This window comes from Bactrocera neohumeralis, unplaced genomic scaffold (assembly GCF_024586455.1).
Source record: "Bactrocera neohumeralis isolate Rockhampton unplaced genomic scaffold, APGP_CSIRO_Bneo_wtdbg2-racon-allhic-juicebox.fasta_v2 cluster09, whole genome shotgun sequence".
Classification (NCBI taxonomy): Eukaryota; Metazoa; Arthropoda; class Insecta; order Diptera; family Tephritidae; genus Bactrocera; species Bactrocera neohumeralis.
Genome location: NW_026089622.1, coordinates 25,637,775 through 25,657,460, shown reverse-complemented (window position 1 = coordinate 25,657,460; position 19,686 = coordinate 25,637,775). Strand labels below are relative to the sequence as shown.

Here is a 19,686-nt window from a genome sequence, read left to right as displayed (position 1 = left end):
TCGTCAAAATTCTGTTTTTTGTTAAAGTTATTGATAGTTGAAATTTAGAGCACAATAAAATTGTAAAATTATTTTCTCATAAACTGCTGGAGATAAATCGATGAAATTTTGTGAAGTCAAAGAAAAATGTACGTGCTATATTAGAAATATTTTTCCATGGTCCTTTTGTTTAAATAATAATATTTTATATAATTTTTTGTTAAACAATTGAAATTGAAAGTATGTGACACAACGCGGAAAATATTCACCTTTAATAATCTATAAAAAAAATTTTGTTCATTCATACCATTCCAAAGATATTGCATTTTTTGTCCTCCTAACTCTCTTAAAACGTATGGCTTACTACATTCAGACAACAAATTTGTTTGCAATACCTTCAGTTTTTTCGAATGGCGCTTGTGGAGTTCGTACGCAATACATTTGTATAAAGTTTTGACAATCCTCGGCGTTTATTCTTGCCTTAAGTGCGGTAATAAAATTGTTCATTTATTCAAGAACTTATCATTTCCTTCCTTGTTTTGCGCCAAATATGAATGACCACGTTCTAAGTTTATACATGCTTATATGCAGGGGCAGATTCTGAGTAGAATTTTAGGGGAAGAACTGTATAATTTTGTACTTGATTTGAAAAATCTAAATCTAATCTTCTAACTTTATTTTTGATACATATTTCAACATTTATCACACAGGCAATGTCGTAGTTTATGTTGAGGAGCCATTCAACTTTTCTGAAACATCGTTGTTCTGAGCCAAGTTTTGATTCGGCACAAAAAAGAAAATAAGCGTTCAGCGCTGGCATTTGTGGCTGGTAAGAGTATGAATCGTCGGATATACATATGTATATCCTTATCGCAAGTCTGAGGGTTCCTAAGGCAGAAACCACTTGCGTTCTCGTAATCATTTGCATCTTCCATATCCAAAGCGCTACTTCTGCTTTGAGCTTCGATTTTTGCAGTTCATTGTTTTTTGGCAAAATTTTCTCAAAATTTCTAACTAGGCATTCATTTAGTACAGTTATATCTTCTTCTTCTAAGTTTAGGTTAAATTTTGGTAACAGCTGACTCAAATTGAAACTTTGAAGAACTCCTTTGGACAACCGCGTTTTTAAATCTTGCATGTAGTAAATCTGTAGAAGTCTTCCCAGCTTTGAGATGGGTGACTGTTTCGATGACTCTGACAACCATTCTGGTTTTTTCACTTCCACATCAACAATTCAGCAATCTGTGTAGCATTTGAAAAAACTGCATGAAAGTGAAGATCAGCCCGTATTCTTCGTATGTTCAGTGTTGCAACCAATGTTGTTATGACGTTTGATGATTTCGAAAATTCGATTTATTCTTTCTGCAAAATCACACAAAGTGGCTGCAACACTTAATCATCTTCGTAGTTTTAGTCGGCTAGGCTGCAATTATTATCAATATAGTGTTAATAGTTCTATCACCAATACCATAATTAGTATTTATTTTGAAATGCTTACAATGTCAACTGATGTTGTCGTGGTACAACTTCCAATTGGCTGCGATGATTTGTAGAACTCGATTGACCCTTCGTTTGAGTCTCTTGAGGACTTCCACGTAAAACTTGGCGTTGACGGTTTGTCCAGGAGGAACAAATTCATGGTGGACGATGCCTTTTATGTTAAGAAAGACAATGAGCATATGGTTCACTTTGGATTTACTCATTTATCAGCGACCTCTTCCCGGCCCTCCGAAAAGGTCTAGTGCCACTGAAACACACCACTTCTTGCTAAAGCAACAACATCTGTGTAAGCCTGATTGATCATACGTCTTTGTCGCATATTTACAGAGCTTCACAAAGACTCCAATCGCGTACCTCTGCTCTAACGAACGGTGTATTTTCAACTTGCATCACTCGCAGAAACATGTCGCTCGAAAATGTTTGACCTGGCTCTCCTGGTGCTCGGAGACAACTGACCAGTCGCTCGTTCATTAGTGAGGAACGCCATCTACCAAATCCAGTCGGTGCATGCACGCTCCGAAGTACAGCCGCGGTGGAAGAAAATCAGTTCAATTACATTCGGACAAACCCTGTAGACACTGGGGTCCATATATTTGGTATCTAGGGGCTTTAACAGTTTTTGTTGGATTTGAGCAATTTAAGGTCAGAAAGGGGAATACAATAAATGGATTATACAACCAAAGTTTTGACCCGTTAAATTAATTAATTCTTGATCTTGCATCATTTTCGCAGTGTGAAGTAAGAATAAGAGAAGAGTGTACCAAGTGTGGTTGCTCAATTTTTATACCGGCTTCTTTAAGCCTCTTTCATAGCATTTTTAAGCAACGTTACATGGGCAGAGGCGGAAATATCATTCGATTTCATCCATTTCCACACTTGTCCTAAGCGAATTTGGCTATGTTAAGTGTAGTGGTCTAGAAGATATGTACATTAAACATATGGTGGAGACACGTTCACTTTTTAAAAATTTTCAGCTCACAGGTGCTCACCTTGTTACTGCAATCCTCTGTGTCAAGTTTTAACTTTGTATCTTATTTTAGTGCTTAGTTATGCCACTTTGAATGGTAATCACCCGTATTTCACTTATTCCCGTCATCCTGATCATTTATGTATACATAGTCCTATGTCTATCTCGATTAGTTTTAGGTGATAGGTACAACCGTTGTGTGAACAAAACTATTATACTCTGTAGCAACAATTTGCAGGACTATACACATTATAATGTTATGTTGCCATTGCATGCCATATATTTTACATTCACATCCTATAGTTTAAAAATAATCGAAATTGGACTGCAATCACGCCCACTTCCAACATAACACAATAATGATTTTCTTTTACTTTACATCATATAAATCCAAACCATAACAATTCAAGTCCTCGTATACGGAAATTAAAGATTTCAGCTTCATATTCAGCCTTTCTGCCGCAAATAACAGACAATCTTCTCGCTGTCTTAATAAAATTAAGTTGACATTTATGGTATTCAGAGTTTACTTTTAAAGTTAATAGGTGGCAACTTTAACAAGATAACACATTCAAACTGTGAGCAACCCTTCTAACAGCTGATTCGAACTGTCAAAAATTGTGTAGCTACAAAAATATTTACATGTAAGCAATGCCTCGCAGAAGTGGAAAAGAAAAATTACTAAACGGACTGTGCTTAAAAAACATGTTGGAATTGCTGCTCCAAGATTCAAGTAGGTGCACATTTCTATATTCATATAACTTTTATAATTTTGCGCATTGATTTAAGCAGTGAAGATGAGGACTGCGATATTCTAACGGACTTTAATGTTAGTGCAGCAAAAATTTATGTCCTCAAGAAGATACAGCCACGTAAATGTGCCAAAATCTAAAAATTGGATTGACACAATCCTTCCCAACTTCGATAACAATCGTATGCGGCAAATGTTACGACTGGAATCTCCGGAATTTCAACATATTTTAAGCTTAATCAAAGAAGATACTGCTTTTAAAAATAAAAATTCGGTTCCTCAAATGCCAGTGGAATTGCAATTAAAGATCGCACTTTTCCGTTTTGGTTCTAGTGGGGATAGTGCATCCATCAGAAAGGTTGCAACCTTGTTTGGAGTTGGAGATGGAGGAACTGTGTTCAGGCCGCATTATTTCTGCCATCGTAAATTTGAAATCTAAGTTTTTGTGTTGGCCAACTAGGGAAGAAAGACGCAAACTTGTAGCCAATACAATGCACTAGCTGCCAGGGTGCATTGGCTATGTCGATGGCACTGAAATACGTTTGTCGGAATCTCCAATTAAGGATCATGAATTCTATTTTTCCAGGAAAAAACAGTATTCCATGAAAATGCAAATAGTGCGCGACTATTCTTTGAGAATTCGACAAGCAATAATTGGATATAGGGGCAGTGTACATGATGCTAAAATTTTTGCAGAATCAGCTATTGGACGAGCACCTGGAAATTATTTTTGTGAAAGGCAATGGATAGCCGGTGATTCTGCGTATCCCTTAAATAGAAATATAATTACACCTTTTCGGCAAAATAGCAACGAACTGTCGCAATATAAAAGGGATAGGTTCAACAAATACTTTTCTAAATATCGAGTACGAGTGGAAAATTGTTTCGGCAAAATAAAAGAAAGATTTAGCAGCTTAAAAGAGCTTTGGTTTCGATTGTCCAAAGAAAATAATTACAAGAGCTGTTGCAGGTGGATTTTAGCCTGCAGCATTTTGCATAATATATTGCAAGACTTTAACAATGACGACGATAATAGCTGTGATGGGAAAGAAATCGATTATCCTCCAGAAATTTATGAACAACACGAATTACGAATTGCATTGGCTGAATTTGTTAATAATAGGAGCTCCCAATAAAAGTTTCTGAGTGATTTTTTTTTAATTTTTAGAACTAAATGTGTTTTTTTAACCAAATACTATTTAGTTGTAAAGACAATTATTTTAATATTTAAAGGAAGAGTTCCAATGTAATTAATAAATAGACTAGTAATTTATGTTTATACCATATTCGTAGTGCTTTCTTGGTGTATCCTCGGAATGGGTTAAAAATTATAAAGTACAGAAAATAAAAACCGCCAAAGAATATGTAGCAGTGTTTCCGACGACGTGTTTTTCTTTACGCTTGATTTGCAAAACAGGTTTTTATCAACACAGGCTTTAGTTATTTAAATAGAATTAGTTTCGTATAGAAATCTAAACTTTACAAATCTTCATCGAAATCTTCAACTTTTTAGTCGACATTTTTAGCCTTTGGTATGCAGTTCAATAGCCTATTAAATTTTATTGAAATAAAAGATGTTTAATATTTTTCTAAAAAAAAAAATGCTTAGCACCGCGAGATTTTTATTGCATTATTTTCATTTTTTCGATATCAATTCTTTCTTTCATTTCCAGTTCTTTCATAGCTATTCTCTCCCTCATTTGAATTTCCATAACTTGAATTTTCCTGTCAGCTTTTTTTTCTACCAACTCTTTTTCAAATTTTTCTTCATCGAGAACGTCTGATAGGGTTGTACCCGAATATATAACCTTTCGGACAACCTTTGACGTAGAAGGGGTGACCAGAGGCTCGGGTAATGCCACGATTTCCTCGACGGTTATATCAGAGGACGTGGTAACTTCTGGTGAACCAGTACATGCAATGTCCTCGGTATCCAATACAAGGCAGTTTGAAGTGAGCTCCCTATAGCCAAAAATGTCTTCTAAGTCATCGTACCGGGGACACGTTCTTACGATCGCGTCTAAAAAAGAAGTGTATTTGTAGGATATATACATTTAAAAATTTATGATGTGTAGAACCTACTTTTGGTAGTGTCACAATTATCCATGGTGCCACCTCCCGTTGCATTTTGCCAGAACTTGGCCTTAGTGTACTGCAATCTTAAGTTTTTTACCTTGCAACGCACCAGAGTCCAATGCAAGTCGCTGCCAGTTTAGTTCAAAAATCTTTTATAATAATCTTGGGCCGTTGGTTTCTCTAGTGGCCTGTTGTCTCTCAAAAAGTTGATTAAACTTTCATTTTCGTTGTCGGTCCACTTTCTGTAGGAAGCCTTTCGAACACGCTTATGTACAACCTGCAATAGAACAATTATAGGCAGAATATTTTCATATTTATATTTAAAAATATTGCGAATTGCGTTTACCTTCTGTATTTGTGTGTTGCTTTCCATTTTTTCCAAACGCGAATAGTCAGCTGATCAAAGTTGCCAGTTTAGCAGGAAACAAAAACACGAAGTAAAGTAGAGTAATTTTGCCTAAGACTGTTATTTCGAACTTGTATAGGAAACAACAACAAACAAAGTTACCACGTTGTAAAATGTTTTGAAGTTAGCAGATGGCAAAATTAACACATCAGATAATAAAGAACTGTGAAACCCTAATTATTTTTTGATAGCATTGTGTTCAGATGGTAAAATCGTTTCAGGACGTACACTCGGCCCCAAAATAATATGACCTAATGAAAATAAAGGAACATATTGTTTTAGAAATACTCTATTAAGGTGGCCATTATTTACCTCAGCCTACTTATAAATACAAACATTGATTTTAGTTGCTTTGAAGCCAACTATATATTGTAGAAATATTTTCGCAAGTGCACGTTAGTTTCATTTTGGAAATTTCAGTTTTTAAAATCAGTTTTTTAAACCATCATTATTATTTTGCAATCACCTTCATTAATGATGGGTTTGAGTAAATTTGTTATTCAATTAATATTATTACATATTATAATTAATGCTTTACTTTTAAGTCCATTTAATTTTTTTTTCTAATGGCGATAAAACTGTTGACTCTTTAGTCACACAGTTCCATTCATTTTCGGTGCACTGAAAAAAGTTATAAACATAAATGTGAAGCTTTGAAGAAGGTTATAAAACTAAACGTTTACATTTAAGATTTAGAAAAGTATAAAATGAGGACTTCCATGCAGTAGATCTGGGGTCTCATTCAGTCTTTTTTGATCGTCGAATTACAAAGCCCTTTTCTTTTTAAATAACTGTACGTTCATACAAATATTAAGAAATTAAAGAAGAAGTAATTATAGTTTATTAAATTGATAAAAAAGACCAAACATAGTTATATGGTAAGTAATGCTTTTCATCGCATTTTGTGAAGTAATGGAACTCTTATAAGATTTTCAAAGTTCTCCCATAACATTATAGCCGAGTTAACAACAGCGCGCCAGTCATTTCTTCTTTTCGCTACGTGGCGCCAATTGGAGATTTCAAGCGAAGACAGGTCCTTCTCTACCTGGTCCTTCCAACGGAGTGATAGTTTTCTTCTTCATCTGCTTCCCCCAGTGGGTACTGCATCCAATGCTTTCAAAGCTGGAGAGTTTTCGTCCATCCGGACAACATGACCTAGCCAGCGTAGCTGCTGTCTTTTAATTCTCTGAACTATGTCAATGTCGTCGTATATCTCGTACAGCTCGTCGTTCCGTCGAATGCGATATTCGCCGTTACCAACGCGGAAAGACCCATAAATCTTTGGCAGAACCTTTCTCTCGAAAACTCGCAACGTCGACTCATCAGTTGTTGTCATCGTCCATGAGTGGCTTATAGAGCTTGATTTTTGTTCGTCGAGAGACGATGTTACTTCTCAATTGCCTACTTAGTCCGAAGTAGCAAGCAAGGGGTATTCTGCGTTGGACTTCGAGGCTGACATTGTTGTTGGTGTTAATAGGGGTTCCAATATAAACGAAAATATCTACAACTTCGAAGTTATGACTGACAATAGTGACGTTAACCTGTCAGGCGATTGAGGTGAAAGTTTCAACGCGCCCGACGGTCCAATTCTGACAGGCTGGCTCATCGTACCTTAGGCACGAATTTGGTTGTGTGGCTAGGGAATACAAGGAGAGTTTAGTGAAAGTTATGGAAGAAGGTTGAGGGTGTTTTGTTGGTATGAGCTTGGGAGCAGGTCTATAGGATCTGCTGGGGTCGTAGAAGTGAGGATATCACCTCTCTTCGCGTCGGTGACATTCTATTATCGTCCTGGAGTGTGCGGGGATCTGTTATGAGCGTTCTTTCCCAGCTAATGCGGGGTATATGGTCGGAAAGGCAGTATGATTTCAAGAAAGGACGCAGTATAGAGAATGCAGGGTTTCATGTTCAGAATGTCGTAAGGGAGATTAACAGAAATGAAAGTATGTCCTTGACATATTTGTTGACTTCAAGGAGCATGTGACTACCAATGGTGGGATCGAATGGTACAACGACTAGAGAAGCTTGGCTGTCCGCAAATTACTCTTTGTCGGAGTTACTTTTTGAAGAGAAAGGCCTCTCTAGTCGGCATAAATGGGAATGTGGAGATTGAAGTGATTTATGGCTGCCCTCAGGGATCCATCTGTGGTCCATAAATTTGAAACCTCTCAAATTGAAGACTCTCTGCTTGGGCAGCTCGAGCCACTCTGTTAATGTTGTGCGTATGGGGACGATGTTCTCCTTCTGGTCGAAGATCGCTCGCGATCTGAGTTAGAGCGGACGGGAGGACATTTATTTAAGATTGTAAGTTCTTGGGGTTTAAATGTTGGTGTGGAGATATCAATGTAAAAAACGCTGAAGGGCAGATTGTCACCGGTCCGGGTAGACGGCGTCAGCATCAAGAATGTGACGCAAGTCATATACCTGGGGTTGACCATGAGTGAAAAAATGTGCTTTGTTCACACGTAATGAAGGTAAAGGAGCGACTGCAGGCAACAACGCATTTTGAGGAGTGATACGGTCCTCGGACGTCGTTCTGTTCGCACCATAAATTGTGGCTTGTTTCTGGCCTGTGCCGATGCATGGTGGGAAGCAGCCACGACGGTCGTGAAGTCCCAAAAACTCCTCTCAATTCAGCGTTGTATAAGGTTTTCCTGTATGTCGCACCATTTCACCGGATGCTATGCAGGTTTTAATAGGTGCACCCAGCGCTGTATAAGGTTTTCCTGTATGTCGCACCGTTTCATGGGATCCTAAGCAGGTTTTGCTAGGTGCACCCCCTTTTGACCTGATTGTCATACAGCGTGCTATTGCATTCAGGTAAAGAAAGAATTGAGTGTGTCATTGCTACGGAATGACTGAATTTCCCGATGCACCTGGATATAAGGGATCTGGGGATTAGCTGTATTGATGAACCATTGGAAGATAGTGGTGTGATCTCCACTAGTCGGAATACCGAATAGTTAGGGTCGTTTGCGCGTAAGTTGTTTAAGCGGCGAAGGCCTTTAACTAAAAATTAGGGTAAGCTATGAGTAGTGTGTGTATGGAGTCCAACCCCTGACCACCAGTTCAGAGCTGTTACGGTCTGACTGGAGACTTAATTCTGGTACCACGGGGAGCAGGAGCCTTTGTATTTCGCTCCAACCTGCTCATGCGGACTGGCCCCTCGGGAAGTTTCATGGCGGTTGTGGTTAAAACACAAATACGGAAAGAACCGACACATTGTCAGTTGAATCTGGAGCTGTATTGCAACCGGGTGCCGGACACAAAAGCACGGCAGAGGTTTAAGATGGGCCTAGAACCCTATCAAAGTGGTTAGTGTGTCCATTTAAAACTGTCAATTAGTACTGAAAATGCCTAACATTCTCAGGGCGCTGATCAACGCCAATGTCGTCAGCAGGTACCCACGTTACACACACCGGACGTTGTCAACAGTGTCGTAGGAGACTAGTCGCTGGTGCGGCGACTGTTCGTTTAATGGCAGGAGATAATTCGTCTTTCCAGCGTTCACTGCTAGGCCCATTTTTTTTCGCTTCTTTACCCATTCTGGGGAAAGCTGAACTAACAGCGTAGTTTTTGAGGCCAATGATATCGATGACATCGACGTATGCCAGCCATTGTACACTCTTATTGAAGATAGTACCTTCCCTATTTAGTTCTGCAGATCGAATAATTTTCTCCAGCAGCAGATTGAAGAAGTCAAACGATAGGGAGTCGCCTTGTCTGAAACCTCGTTTGGTGTCAAACGGATCGAAGAGGTCCTTCCCGGTCCTGACGGAGCTTTTGGTGATGCTCATCCTCAGTTTACAGAGCCGTATTATTTTTGCGGGGATACCAAATTCAGACATCGGGGCATAAATGCAGCTCCTTTTCGTGCTGTGAAAAGCAGTTTTAAAATCGACGAACAGGTGGTGTTTGTCGATTTTCTTTTCACGGGTATTTTCCAAGACTTAGCGTATAGTGAATATCTTATCAGTTGTTGATTTGTTGATGGTGGGTTTCATTCAATCTTTCTATGATAATATGCGCGATAAAAACTTAAATGCGCTTTTGAGGAGATTTATCCATGGTAGTTGGCGCAGATTGTGGGATCTCCCTTTTTGTGGATTGCGCAGAGCACACTTAAATCCCAATCGTTGGGCATGCTTTTCTTCGCCGCCATGTTTGAATAGCTCGGCCGGCAGTCGGGCAATGGAATATCTGCTCAATCGTCTTCGTTTAGGGGATCCGGTTCGCCTTTTCCTGGCGTTATGCTTTCACTGCCATGCAGCAGGCTAAAGAAGTGTTCTCACCATAAATTTAGGCATCAGTCACTGGATCACTTCTTAGGTTCTACAAGATTATACTCCGGTAATGAAATCTTTGGTTAGTTGCCGCAACTTTTCTTAGAATTTTAGAGGGAGCTTGTCATGCTCTTCGTACTTCTGTAAATGCATCTCGCTTCCCTCTTCAACTCTAGGTATCTATCCTATACCGGACACTTTGTGGTCGTTCATAACTTTGGGAGGTGGGCAGTTTTTCTCTTCACTGCGACACGGCACTCCTCGTCGTACCAGCTGTTCTTTTGAATTTTCCGAGAACCAATGGTTTCAGTTACAGCTGCACGTAAGGAACTTGAAATACCGTCCCACAGCTCCATTATACCAAGTTGTTGACGAGTGCTCTCAAATTCCGTCTGTTTGTTGACGTGCGTTTCTTACTGCACAGGGGCGTGTGCGTATCTTTGCTGCAACAAGATAGTGGTCCGAGTCGATGTTAAAACCTCGAAACGCACGCACGACTAAAACACTGAAGACGTGTCCTTCGTCTATCACAACATGATCGATATGGTTGTTGGCTTTCCAATCGGGAGACAGCTAGGTAGCTCGGTGAATTTTTTTATGCTGGAATCTAATACTACAGATAACCATATTTCGTGCCCCGGCGAAGTCGATCAGCTTCAACGCATTCGGGGATGTTTCCTCGTGGAGCCTGAATTTACCGACTGTTGTGTGTTTTCAATTAAGGGACCGGACATTTCATGCATGTACTTAAATCTTTATCCTTAATGCTTTTGCCATGGTCGTCATCAAAATGTGGTGTCTCTTCCCAAGCTGGTAATTTTCATTGGTAGTGTCTTTTACGTGGCGAGTCCCAAACAATCCCTATGCGGGATTACTTTAGCTCGCCTTTAAGCGGATTTTATGCGGCTACCCAGAAGATACTTGGTCTAAGACCAGAAGTCGTGAGCTGCTAGTGTGAACTTCTACACCAAACTCCATGAATTTCCTTTGCATGCCGTATATTTTACAAGTATATTCATTTGGTATTGTTTGAGAATAATCGAAATCGGACTGCAACAGAATGAAATTTCGGTTACAACAGAACTTAGCACTTCTTTATTTGTTCTATTTGCGTTTTTTATTCAATTCATTATGTATTTTCTTTTAAGTGATTTAAATTGCAAAAAATTACAAGAATACTCATAATAACATGGTCGCTGCCTTCATACTATTAAATTTAAATCGTTCAATAAATATTTATATGCGCAAAATGTGACCTGATTAAACGAAATAACTTGTTTAGTTTAGGAATCACTAGATATGGCTTCGAGAATTATAGCAATATTTTCTATCCATATGGTTTCAACTATCCATTCAATCCATCCAAAACTACATTCTCGCTCCGAACTTTTAAATATGATTGTTGGGTCACCCTAATGACAGTGACCCGTGCTACGGATAAAAGTAATACATTGTTATTATAAATCTCTTTTATCTCATTGCTTGTTAATAACTCAATATACATATACATATTGTACTCATAATTTTCTTTACTTATGTCAATGCTCAAATCTTCTAAAGAGTAATTATGTATATACATACATATGAACAACTTTGAAAATAAATCACTCGCTAATAAACCGAGAACAAGAGCACACTGCACTTTAATTTGTTTTGTACCCCGTATATTTTAATAATAAAATAAGGCAAGAAAAACGCTTCTTGCTCCAATATTGCGCCCAACGTGGGACAGTGTAAAATAAGTTTACTTTCTCGTTCAAACTGTGAAAAACTCTAATTGTGATTATTATACAATAGTTGCATCAATTGCAGTAAAAAATGTACATATGCACTTCCAACAAATAGTTAAGTGCAGTAATCAGAATGTAAATTACATTCGCTGTTGTTGGTTGGTCCCTGGACTGATTTCAGTTTATTTGCACATAACTGGTTTGCAATAGGATGAGTTGTCTGGTGAAATTTTAAGAATTTGTGTTGCTGAAATAACCGCTCATTGGAAAGCGTACGTACATATAAAATCAAATTACTTTATCATCATACATACGTTTACCCGTTCACATGCATGCATAATTCGCTACATCACCGTTTGGAACATTTTGGTTAACGGAGTTGACTTCGCTGCGTTGTTGGCTGATCATCGCATACTCAGCATACTTAAACTGCACTGCTCAGCTGAACGTTCGTAGCTGGCACTTGAAAGCGTCGCGCACTTGGCCGTTGCATCATTACCGCTATTCTGTCAGCGCACCTATTCCGAGAGCGCTGCTGCTAGTTATATGCTTTCTGTATTGAAGATTTGGAACCATCAGACACAGGTAGCGCTGATTTAGAGGATAGCTATGTCACAGCCAAACTTTGCATTCAAGCACAACTTGGGGACGAAGGAAACGTTACAATTAATTACCCTGAGACAACAGCTCCAACACCTGTTTCCACGCCATCGTTCTTGCCAAGGTTGTCGTTGCCTACTTTCAGCGGGAATTACGCAGAATCCAAAAACTTCATTGTATCTTTTACTCAACTTGCGCTCGGGAACCTAGGCTATCAAATATACTATGAGCGTCAAAAGTGAGTCAACACCTATGGAAATTTTGGTTTTCGTATAATTACAATCTCAAATTGAAAAGCACATCAATTCTAATTATACAAACATAAAGGTTTATTCAATACTAAAAGAACAAGAGCAAAAAAACAACAACAAATGAACGGTGTGATTTTCTAAACACAGTTAAACCAAAACATGTCATATTTTACGTGTCAAAAGTGAGTCAACACTTCTGTTTAAAATTAAAATAAAAGAATAAATGTATATTTTTATGCAATTTAGTATTTGGTTTGGCCTCCCTTAACCTTAATTACTTCTTCTAGTCTTCGTGGCATCGACTCTATCAGCTTTTTTGTGTACTCCACTGGTATTCTTCTCCACTCCTCCAGCAATACAGCCTTAAGGGACTCTTTACTCGAGATTTTTTTTATTTTTTCGTATTTTCCGGTCCAGATAGTCCCATATATGCTCAATTGGGTTTAGGTCTGGGCATTGAGGGGGATGGTCCAGCCGTTTTGATGTTCATTCTTTCGCCAAGCGTGAGGTATGCTTGGGGTCATTGTCTTGTTGGAAGATCCAATAAGTAGACAAGTCCAATTTTGCAACGCTTGGAGCAACATTGCTTTTTAATACCTCTAAGTAACCTCGCGCATTCATTATAGATTCAATAAAAGCAAGTTCACCAACTCCAGAAGCTGCAAAACATCCCCAGACCATTACCGAGCCCCCACCATGTTTTACCGTAGTTTGTAGATTTCGTTCATTGTATTCTGCATTCTTTTTTCGCCAGACTTTCCTGTGCTTTTCTGAACCAAAAATCTCAAATTTACTTTCGTCAGTAAAAAGGACGGTGCTCCAGAAAGAAAAATCTGTGTTTTTGTATTTTTGGGCATCACTTAATCATTTCGCTTTGTTAACTTTTGAAATAAATGGCTTCTTTCGCGGTCGGCGACCATGAAACCCATTTTTATGCAAAATTCTTCTGATTGTGCTGGCACTTACGGTTTTTTCCGATTCCGTTGTGATGTCTTTCGCAATCTCTACTGCACTACTACCAGGTTTCTGTTTAATTGTATAGATTATTTGCCTTACTTCCCTTTCACTCAGCCGTTTTGGTCGGCCTGATCGGTTAAAATTTTCTAATTGCTTATGGTTTTCAAATTTATCCACGATTTTTTTTATAGATAGACACATAAGTTTGAAGAATATATATTTTTTTGTTTAAATTATTACAAATAGTTTTGTTTAGTATTGTATATATTATATGGGTGAAAATAGGCTTCCGGGGGAACTTAGTACCCAAAAAATATCGGTAACGCACCTATACTGCAACCTCTTTATTATTTTTAAGTCCTTTAATTTAAATCTCTGTGCCGAAAAATCAACTATTTCGATCAGGTGATCTCAGCTGTTGACGACCATATGATTCTTTTGTTACTTGTATATTTCTACAATGAGTCATACGCACAGAAGACTCCGACGGACAAGTTGCTGTACATTTACTCACGTCGAAATCAAGGGTCGCACCAGTAAAAAAGCAATTTCTTCCACAACTCCAACTTTGCGGTGCCCACCTTCTCGCTTGCCTGTATGCTAAGATAAAGAAAATATTCACAACTGTTCGCATAACTACTTTCTTTTGGACTGACTCGCAACTAGTTCTACATTGGGTAAAACAACACAAGGGTATCTGACATACAGGAATTGACCGCAGGTGGACAATGGTGGTATGTGCCTTCCAAAGAGAATCCAGCTGACCTAGTATCTCGAGGCTGCCCTGCTGCTGAGCTCAAATCTTCGATTTGGTTTTCTGGTCCTAATTTTTTGCGAGAAAACGCGATGAAATGGCCAAGGCACATAGGCAATATTGAGCTTGACATGGATATTGTGAACGGAGAAAAACGCAAGAAGACATTAGCTGTAGTTAAAAAGGTAAATTACTTGATCGATGTCATTGATGGCATAAGCTCGCATCTCCATTGTCTGAGTCTCATCGCCTGGCTCTTTCGGTTCAGTGATAAATGCAGACGAAAGCCTACAACAAACACCATTTCGCCATCTCCTGACGAAATATTGCATTATCTTCAATATTCAGCAACAACATTTTTCAAATGATATTCAATTGCTTCGAAAAAACCAAGCTCTAAGAAGTAACTTGAATTTTCTGACACCATTCTTGGACAACGTAACCGGTTTTGAACTCGTAAAGGTTAGTGGACGTCTAGACTATGCAGATTTACCCAACCCGCAGAAACATCCGATTCTACAACCCAGCGATTCACAATTTGTACTAAAGTACGTTCTATACTTACATTTGCGAAATTTTCACGCTGACCCAAAGGCATTAGTCGCCTTCATCAGATTAGAATTTTGGATTGTCAACGCTAGAGATGTTACTCGTCGCATCGTTCGTTCCTGTGTGCATTGTGTTCGTTACAAGCCAGTGCTGTTACAACAGGTAATGGACCCACTACCAGTTACACGTATTACACTTGCACGCCGTATTACACTTTGAAACCGACTTTTGTGGACCAATAAACAAATATCTTCGAATTCGAGGAAAACCCCCCACCAAGTCACATTTAGCTGTATTCGTGTGCCTCGTAACTGAAGCTGTGCACATCGAGGTGGTCTCCGACCTATCAACAAACGCATTTCTAAATGCATTAAATCGAATGAGTGGTCGCCGTAAAATGCCATGTGATATCTTTTGCAACAATGCTACCAATTTTGTGGGCGCATCTAACCAGTTAAAGGACCTCAAACAGTTCTTATTCAAGACTGAAACTTTACATGAAATCTATAAATATTGTTCCTCTGATTTTATGAATATCCATTTCATTCCACCCAGGGCAGCTCACTTCGGCGGCGTCTGGGAAGCTGCCTGAGCGCTCACTGGAGCTGAAGACCGTTTCACACCTTGATCGCTACAACACAATCACTGCCATCAAGCAAAGTTTTTGGCGTCGCTAGCCTGTGGATGTTGGGTCACCCTAATGGCAGTGACCCGTGCTACGGATAAAAGTAATACATTGTTATTATAAATATCTTTTGTCTCATTGCTTGTTAATAATTCAATATACATATACATACATATTGTACTCATAATTTTCTTTACTTATTTCAATGCTCAAATCTTCTAAAGAGTAATTATGTACAAGGTCTGTCGCAAAAGAAACAGGACTGTTAAAAAAAAACAACAAAAAATTAATATTTTTCAAAAGTTATATTTTTTTATTCAAAGTAGTTTCCTTGTGCTTCGATACAGCGTTTAGCCCGGTTAATTAGCATTTCAAAAGAGTGTTTAAGGTAATTTTTCGGAATGCTCTTGAGAATATCGGTCGTCGCCTTTTGGATAGTTGAAATGTCCTGAAACCAGTTTCCTTTCAAGGGCAAATGAAGTTTTCCAAATAGGTAAAAATCACAAGGTGCCAGATCAGGTGAGTAGGGTGAGTGATTAATGGTAAATATGGAGTTTTTTGTCAAAAAAACAGTAACAAGCGTCGACCGATGACACGGCGCATTATCGTGCAACAGGCGCCAGGACCCTGCCTCACGGTATTGTGGTCGAGCACGACGAATGCGTGACAAAAGACGCTTCATAACACGACGAACTCTCGGTGTACAATACCCTCGGAATCGTAAAAACAAATCAGCATTGTCTTTATTTTTGACTTCTGCAGACGACCGACTTCTGATCGTCACAGAGATCCTCACGACCTTCTTGGAATCGCTTAAACCACTCATGCACATTACTACGGGATAGGCACTGATCATGATCAACTTTTTTCATCATTTGAAATGTTTCAGTAAACGTTTTCCCAAGTTTAAAACAAAATTTAATATTTGCTCTTTGCATTTTACGACCGATGACCAAAAGCTGCTGTCACATTTTGATCGATAACATCGATTGTAGTTATCCAATTGTCTTAAAATTTTTACGAAATGTCAACTTTTTATTTTTATTTCATATCCCTACCAATAGGTGGTGCCACCAGAAACCGTTATATTTAAAAAGTTTTGTTTCTTTTGCGACAGATCTTGTATATACAAATGAACAACTTTGAAAATAAATCACTCGCTAAGAAACCGTGATCAAGAGCACACTGCACTTTAATTAGAAAAACGCGTCTTGCTCCAATAATGATTCTAGTAAAATGTAAGATTTCATCACTTCTAAAACACTTTTTATATTGTTTAAAAATAATAATGTATAAATAGGTTTTGATATCTGGTTTTAGTAAAGCATTTGACGCCGTTCCGAGAGCATTTATTACACTGGTCTGTAGTGAATTTGATATATATATATTTTAGATATAATATCGAATTTTGTGTTCACAATTTATGAAACTATCAATGATTTTCTAGGATTTACTCTTATAATTTTTAAACGTTTATTTTCATTTTACATTAAAAAAATCACAGAAAAGGAAACAAAATAACTAACATTTTTATGATATCAGTTTTGCTACGAACATTAAAGTAAAGAGAGAGAATATGAATAAAAACACATTTAATGAAACTCCCTTAATAAACCTTTCCTTTAAATTTTTATAGTTGGACATATTTAAATTCTAATTTGCCATTGTATGACGACACCTTTCTTATACCATGTTCTGACCGAACTTTATCACTAGTAATTAAAATGGGACCCTGTTTATTGGGATCACACCAGATCATGAAACTTTAAAATTAAAATGTCGGCGAAAGGGATGTTCAGAATTTATTTAATTTTTTAGTATAATTTTTTCACAAGCAAAAAATAATTTTTTGGTCGCGAAGGATCATTGTCATACTGAATTAACATCCGGAATGGTCTCGATATCGTGACGCAGTGTAGATCGATTTTGAACGCGAGTGATAATTATGTGATGTGGTAACCAACCTTTTTGTTGCTTGGTCGTGTGGGGTCACGTGTTCTCAGCTCACATTCCCTTGAATGGGTGAACAATCCAATACTTGTTGAATTTTGCTTCACAATGATAGGAAGAGCCCATTTACCTTGTGGTTTCTGCCCACACTGAGCTGGCCTAGGGACGCCTCCGTTATTATTTGAGAGATGTACCGCTCCAGTCAAAGTCCCCACCTGACAATATCCTTGAATTGTATCATACCAAAGTGTTGGAGTTATACTAAATTTTAATTATAATAATAACACCGAAATGCTATAATTTTTTAATATCTTCCAAGATTTTATGTTACATTTTGTAGTGGGGTTTGAAGCTATTATAATTGTTTCTCATAAACCATCCGTATGAGGAGCGCTTATATATGTATATGTATGCGATTAGAGCGACATTTGAAGTTTGCTCTTCCTTGACTGTATGTTTTTAGTTATTTTATAAATTTGAAAATTTAGGCAATTATGAGACAATATGGTTGAGATACTTATGTATGTCGATGCTTCGACTTCGAAGATTCTCTGAATTTTCAGATTGTTTGTGAACTGGCACCATTTTTCTAAGAGAAGTGCTTTTACTTGCTCTTCTCAATCTGAAGCCATTAATCATCGGATCATGACTTTTGCTGTTTTCGTAATCAGCAAAAGCCCAGAGGGAGTAAAGTTTTTATTTTTATTGTGATTATTGTGGATAATTGAGGAAAATTGCGGGCTAAATGGTAATCGTACGACGCACCGCCCATTATTTGATCGAGTAGTTCTGGTTTTATATAATTGTTTACAAGACTGATTTTCTACAGTTGGATTTAATATGGAGAGAAGTTTCCCTAATTCTTGAAACTTCTTAAATGTGAATTAACGTGTTGGTTTGTATTTGCAGGAGTATAGTTGGTATTTATATGATAATTCGGAAGCACGTGTATAAGTTCCCTTTTTTTGTTAGCAGCTTCAGCCTATAAATAATCGTTGTGATCCTTAGTCTATTAAGGATCTGAGCTTAAGCCATTCTCCTCGGTGTTCGATGGAGACGGCTGCTGTGGGTAGTAGTACCCTATTTTAAATTTCGCTGAGTAGCGTTTGAGATTTTTGTGACTTTGAGCAGAATGGTTAGAAAAAGTAAACCGTTGTTACAACTAAACACTGAATCTCTTTGTGTAAGCGCTGGTTTTAAGTGACATGGGAAATTTGCTGTAATGGAGCAAAGAATTATGCCTATTTTGATAATAGATGCAATTAAATGTGATTTTACAACTTTTGCAATTTCCACAAAGTCTTTTTGGACTGACGAAATTGTTTCTTTTGTTAAATTTCAATTTAATTAAACTTCTCGCAAGATATACATATGTAAGTTTACTGATGCCCCCTTATTCATTGTTTCCTTAACGTTTGGTTTTCTTTACGGACATGAACAATATCGTCTTGAAACGCTTCTGTTTATATTGTTGTAGCTTCTGGCTTAAGGTCTGTTGAAGCTTCTTTTTAGGTCCGTTTGAATATTTTTTCATTTAAATAGTTTTTTGCCTAACCTATTAACGATTTCGTACTGGGTAGTTTGAAAAACGTTCATTTGTTTCCAGGTTGTATTTTCTTCGCAAGTAGCCGTAGCTGAGAGTGTCGATTCGGCGCCGTTCCAGCAACTCGGACTGACCTATGAAACGACGTGGCACATTTTACGTAGCGATCTTAAATTGAGAGCGTACATAATACAGTTTGTGCAAGAACTGAAGTCGCTCGACCTGCCGAAGAAAATCCGACGAGCCAGTGTTTTTCAGCGATGACCCCGTTTTCGGACTCAACCAAAGTAGTAAACCAAAAAAAAAAATGCCGCATTTGGGACGGAAAGCTACCATTTCATTCAGAAAAAACACTGTTTGATATGGTATATTTCTTCAAAAATGATGCCCATGAGACCAACATTTGATAGAGATAATTTTCAAAAAATAAATGCCAAAGAATATTCTTTCGCATGATATTTGATATACAATCCCTATTAAGTTTAAAGTATCTGTGTTTTTTCTTTAAAAAAATATGGAAGCTCGCAAAGGATCATTATTGTTTATTTACCAGAATTGGATGGGAATGATTGTGGTAATGTTTTATGTCGATAGAACCTATAAAGAACTCGGCAAAAAAATTTTACCCGCCTGTTTAACAAAAACATGTCTTTTTGAGTTATTTTAAAAGTCTGACCTGCCCACTGAAATTATTTAAATGGCCGCAGTATTCTAACTGTGCAAAGGTAGCATAATCATTAGTCTTTTAATTGAAGGCTGGTATGAACG

The 19,686-nt window shown here is 37.9% G+C and overlaps 1 protein-coding gene across 2 annotated transcripts in view; it reads left to right on the top strand.

Annotated features, from left to right (window-relative positions):
- The window catches only part of LOC126764111 (uncharacterized), a 340,586-nt gene that overhangs the window by 306,916 nt on the left and 13,984 nt on the right, over positions 1-19,686 (top strand). The gene's annotated exons all lie outside the window — the stretch shown is intronic.